The following is a 6,000-nucleotide window of genomic DNA, read 5'->3' as shown; positions in this document are numbered from 1 at the left end:
TGGGAGCTGGGATAAAGCAGTGAGAGTGGGAGCTGGGCTAAAGGGTGAGAGTGGGAGCTGGGATAAAACACTGAGAGCAGCAGTTGGGATAAACAGTGAGAGTGGGAGCAGGGATAAATAAGTCAGAGCAGGAGTTGGGATAAACAGTGAGAGTGGGAGCAGGGATAAATCAGTGAGAGCAGGAGTTGGGATAAACAGTGAGAGTGGGAGCAGGGATAAATCAGTGAGAGCAGGAGTTGGGATAAACAGTGAGAGTGGGAGCAGGGATAAAGCAGTAAGGGTGGGAGTTGAGATAAAACAGTGAGGGTCGGAGCTGGGAAAAGCAGTGAGAGTGGGAGCTGGGATAAATCTGTGAGAGTGGGAGCTGGGATAAATCAGTGAGAGTAGGAGCTGGGATAAAACAGTGAGAGTGGGAGACGGGATAAATCACTGAGAGTGGGAGCTGGGATAAATCAGTGAGAGTAGGAGCTGGGATAAAAGAGTGAGAGTGGGAGCTGGGATAAATCAGTGAGAGTGGGGGTTGGGATAAAGCAGTGAGGGTGGGAGCTGAGAAAAGCAGTGAGGGTGGGAGCTGGGATAAAACAGTGGGAGTGGGAGTTGGGATAAATCAGTGAGAATGGGAGCTGGGATAAAGCTGTGAGAGTAGGAGCTGGGATAAAACAGTGAGAGTGGGACCTGGGATAAAACAGTGAGAGTGGGAGCTGGGATAAAACAGTGAGAGTGGGAGCTGGGATGAATCAGTGTGAGTAGGAGCTGGGATAAATCAGTGAGAGTGGGAGCTGGGATAAAACAGTGAGAGTGGGAGCTGGGAAATATCAGTGAGAGTGGGAGCTGGGATAAATCAGTGAAAGTGGGAGCTGGGATATATCAGGGAGAGTGGGAGCTGGGATAAAACAGTGAGAGTGGGAGCTGGGATAAATCAGTGAGAGTAGGAGCTGGGATAAATCAGTGAGAGTGGGACCTGGGATAAAACAGTGAGAGTGGGAGCTGGGATAACTCAGTGAGAGTGGGAGCTGGGATAAAACAGTGAGCGTGGGAGCTGGGATATATCAGTGGGAGTGGGAGTTGGGATAAATCAGTGAGAATGAGAGCTGGGATAAATCTGTGAGTGTAGTAGCTGGGATAAATCAGTGAGAGTGGGAGCTGGGATAAATCAGTGAGAGTGGGAGTTGGGATAAAGCAGTGAGGGTGGGAGCTGGGAAAGGCAGTGAGGGTGGGATCTGGGATAAATCAGTGGGAGTGGGAGTTGGGATAATTCAGTGAGAGTGGGAGCTGGGATAAAACAGTGAGAGTGGGAGCTGGATAAAACAGTGAGAGTGGGAGCCTGGATAAAACAGTGAGAGTGGGAGCTGGGATAAAGCAGTGAGAGTGGGAGCTGGGATAAAAGAGCGAGAGTGGGAGTTGGGATAAAACAGTGAGAGTGGGAGCTGGGATAAAACAGTGAGAGTGGGAGCTGGGATAAAGCAGTGGGAGTTGGGATAAAGCAGTGAGAGTGGGAGCTGGGATAAAAGAGTGAGAGTGTGGGATGGGATAAATCAGTGCAAGTGGGAGTTGGGATAAAGCAGTGAGAGTGGGAGCTGGGATAAAAGAGTCAGAGTGGGAGTTGGGAAAAAGCAGTGATGGTGGGAGCTGGGAAAAGCAGTGAGAGTGGGAGCTGGTATAAATCAGTGAGAGTGGGAGCTGGGATAATGCAGTGAGGGTGGGAGCTGGGAAAAGCAGTGAGGGTGGGAGCTGGGATAAATCATTGGGTGTGGGAGTTGGGATAAATCAGTGACAGTGGGAGCTGGGATCAAACAGTGAGGGTCGGAGCTGGGATAAAACAGTGAGAGTTGGAGCTGGGATAAATCAGTGACAGTGGGAGTTGGGATAAAGCAGTGAGAGTGGGAGTTGGGATTAAGCAGTGAGGGTGGGAGCTGGGAGAAGCAGTGAGGGTGGGAGCTGGGATAAATCAGTGGGAGTGGGAGCTGGGATAAATAAGTGAGAGTGGGAGCTGGGATAAAGCAGTGAGAGTTGGAGGTGGGATAAATCAGTGAGAGTGGGAGCTGGGATAAATCAGTGGGAGTGGGAGCTGGGATAAATAAGTGAGAGTGGGAGCTGGGATAAATCAGTGAGAGTGGGAGCTGGGATAAAACAGTGAGAGTGGAGCTGGGTTAAATCAGTGAGAGTGGGAGCTGGGACAAATAAGTGAGAGTGGGAGCTGGGATAAAACAGTGAGAGTGGGAGCTGGGATAAATAAGTGAGAGTGGGAGCTGGGTTAAATCAGTGAGACTGGGAGCTGGGTTAAATCAGTGAGAGTGGGAGCTGGGACAAATAAGTGAGAGTGGGAGCTGGGATAAAACAGTGAGAGTGGGAGCTGGGTTAAATCAGTGAGAGTGGGAGCTGGGATAAATCAGTGAGAGTGGGAGCTGGGATAAAACAGTGAGGGTGGGAGCTGGGATAAATCAGTGAGAGTGGGAGCTGGGATAAATCAGTGAGAGTAGGAGGTGGGATAAATCAGTGAGAGTGGGAGCTGGGATAAATCAGTGAGAGTGGGAGCTGGGATAAAAAAGTGAGAGTGGGAGCTGGATTAAATAAGTGAGAGTAGGAGCTGGGATAAAAAAGTCGGAGTGGGAGCTGGGATAAATCAGTGAGAGTGGGTGCTGGGATAAAACAGTGAGTGTGGGAGCTGGGATAAAGCAGTGAGAGTGGCAGCTGGGATAAAACAGTGAGAGTGGGAGCTGGGATAAAAGAGTGAGAGTGGGAGCTGGGATAAATCAGTGAGAGTGGGAGCAGGGATAAAGCAGTGAGAGTGGGAGCTGGGATAAAGCAGTGAGTGTGGGAGCTGGGAGAAAACAGTGAGAGTGGGAGCTGGGATAAAGCAGTGAGAGTGGGAGCTGGGATAAAAATGTGAGAGTGGGAGCTGGGATAAAGCGGTGACAGTGGGAGCTGGGATAAAGCAGTGAGAGTGGGAGCCGGGATAAAGCAGTGAGAGCAGGAGTTGGGATAAGCAGTGAGAGTGGGAGCTGGGATAAATCAGTGAGAGTGGGAGCTGGGATAAAGCAGTGAGAGTGGGAGCTGGGACAAAACAGTGAGAATGGGAGCTGGGATAAAGCAGTGAGAGTGGGAGCTGGGCTAAAGGGTGAGAGTGGGAGCTGGGATAAAACACTGAGAGCAGCAGTTGGGATAAACAGTGAGAGTGGGAGCAGGGATAAATAAGTCAGAGCAGGAGTTGGGATAAACAGTGAGAGTGGGAGCAGGGATAAATCAGTGAGAGCAGGAGTTGGGATAAACAGTGAGAGTGGGAGCAGGGATAAATCAGTGAGAGCAGGAGTTGGGATAAACAGTGAGAGTGGGAGCAGGGATAAAGCAGTAAGGGTGGGAGTTGAGATAAAACAGTGAGGGTCGGAGCTGGGAAAAGCAGTGAGAGTGGGAGCTGGGATAAATCTGTGAGAGTGGGAGCTGGGATAAATCAGTGAGAGTAGGAGCTGGGATAAAACAGTGAGAGTGCGAGCTGGGATAAGACAGTGAGAGTGGGAGCTGGGATAAATCACTGAGAGTGGGAGCTGGGATAAATCAGTGAGAGTAGGAGCTGGGATAAAAGAGTGAGAGTGGGAGCTGGGATAAATCAGTGAGAGTGGGGGTTGGGATAAAGCAGTGAGGGTGGGAGCTGAGAAAAGCAGTGAGGGTGGGAGCTGGGATAAAACAGTGGGAGTGGGAGTTGGGATAAATCAGTGAGAATGGGAGCTGGGATAAAACTGTGAGAGTAGGAGCTGGGATAAAACAGTGAGAGTGGGAGCTGGGATAAAACAGTGAGAGTGGGAGCTGGGATAAAACAGTGAGAGTGGGAGCTGGGATGAATCAGTGTGAGTAGGAGCTGGGATAAATCAGTGAGAGTGGGAGCTGGGATAAAACAGTGAGAGTGGGAGCTGGGATAAAACAGTGAGAGTGGGACTTGGGATAAAACAGTGAGGGTGGGAGCTGGGATAAATCAGTGAGAGTGGGAGCCGGGATAAATCAGTGAGAGTAGGAGCTGGGATAAAACAGTGAGAGTGCGAGCTGGGATAAGACAGTGAGAGTGGGAGACGGGATAAATCACTGAGAGTGGGAGCAGGGATAAATCAGTGAGAGTAGGAGGTGGGATAAAAGAGCGAGAGTGGGAGCTGGGATAAATCAGTGAGAGTGGGAGTTGGGATAAAGCAGTGAGGGTGGGAGCTGAGAAAAGCAGTGAGGGTGGGAGCTGGGATAAAACATGGGAGTGGGAGTTGGGATAAATCAGTGAGAATGGGAACTGGGATAAAACTGTGAGAGTAGGAGCTGGGATAAAGCAGTGAGAGTGGGAGCTGGGATAAAAATGTGAGAGTGGGAGCTGGGATAAAGCGGTGACAGTGGGAGCTGGGATAAAGCAGTGAGAGTGGGAGCCGGGATAAAGCAGTGAGAGCAGGAGTTGGGATAAGCAGTGAGAGTGGGAGCTGGGATAAATCAGTGAGAGTGGGAGCTGGGATAAAGCAGTGAGAGTGGGAGCTGGGACAAAACAGTGAGAATGGGAGCTGGGATAAAGCAGTGAGAGTGGGAGCTGGGCTAAAGGGTGAGAGTGGGAGCTGGGATAAAACACTGAGAGCAGCAGTTGGGATAAACAGTGAGAGTGGGAGCAGGGATAAATAAGTCAGAGCAGGAGTTGGGATAAACAGTGAGAGTGGGAGCAGGGATAAATCAGTGAGAGCAGGAGTTGGGATAAACAGTGAGAGTGGGAGCAGGGATAAATCAGTGAGAGCAGGAGTTGGGATAAACAGTGAGAGTGGGAGCAGGGATAAAGCAGTAAGGGTGGGAGTTGAGATAAAACAGTGAGGGTCGGAGCTGGGAAAAGCAGTGAGAGTGGGAGCTGGGATAAATCTGTGAGAGTGGGAGCTGGGATAAATCAGTGAGAGTAGGAGCTGGGATAAAACAGTGAGAGTGCGAGCTGGGATAAGACAGTGAGAGTGGGAGACGGGATAAATCACTGAGAGTGGGAGCTGGGATAAATCAGTGAGAGTAGGAGCTGGGATAAAAGAGTGAGAGTGGGAGCTGGGATAAATCAGTGAGAGTGGGGGTTGGGATAAAGCAGTGAGGGTGGGAGCTGAGAAAAGCAGTGAGGGTGGGAGCTGGGATAAAACAGTGGGAGTGGGAGTTGGGATAAATCAGTGAGAATGGGAGCTGGGATAAAACTGTGAGAGTAGGAGCTGGGATAAAACAGTGAGAGTGGGAGCTGGGATAAAACAGTGAGAGTGGGAGCTGGGATAAAACAGTGAGAGTGGGAGCTGGGATGAATCAGTGTGAGTAGGAGCTGGGATAAATCAGTGAGAGTGGGAGCTGGGATAAAACAGTGAGAGTGGGAGCTGGGAAATATCAGTGAGAGTGGGAGCTGGGATAAATCAGTGAAAGTGGGAGCTGGGATATATCAGGGAGAGTGGGAGCTGGGATAAAACAGTGAGAGTGGGAGCTGGGATAAATCAGTGAGAGTAGGAGCTGGGATAAATCAGTGAGAGTGGGACCTGGGATAGAACAGTGAGAGTGGGAGCTGGGATAACTCAGTGAGAGTGGGAGCTGGGATAAAACAGTGAGCGTGGGAGCTCCGATATATCAGTGGGAGTGGGAGTTGGGATAAATCAGTGAGAATGAGAGCTGGGATAAATCTGTGAGTGTAGTAGCTGGGATAAATCAGTGAGAGTGGGAGCTGGGATAAATCAGTGAGAGTGGGAGTTGGGATAAAGCAGTGAGGGTGGGAGCTGGGAAAAGCAGTGAGGGTGGGATCTGGGATAAATCAGTGGGAGTGGGAGTTGGGATAATTCAGTGAGAGTGGGAGCTGGGATAAAACAGTGAGAGTGGGAGCTGGGATAAAACAGTGAGAGTGGGAGCCTGGATAAAACAGTGAGAGTGGGAGCTGGGATAAAGCAGTGAGAGTGGGAGCTGGGATAAAAGAGCGAGAGTGGGAGCTGGGATAAAACAGTGAGAGTGGGAGCTGGGATAAAACAGTGAGAGTGGGAG

Source organism: Heterodontus francisci, chromosome 9 (genome assembly GCF_036365525.1).
Source record: "Heterodontus francisci isolate sHetFra1 chromosome 9, sHetFra1.hap1, whole genome shotgun sequence".
In the NCBI taxonomy this organism is placed as follows: domain Eukaryota; kingdom Metazoa; phylum Chordata; class Chondrichthyes; order Heterodontiformes; family Heterodontidae; genus Heterodontus; species Heterodontus francisci.
The sequence above is the reverse complement of the archived record's forward strand: the minus strand, read 5'-3'. Positions refer to the sequence as shown.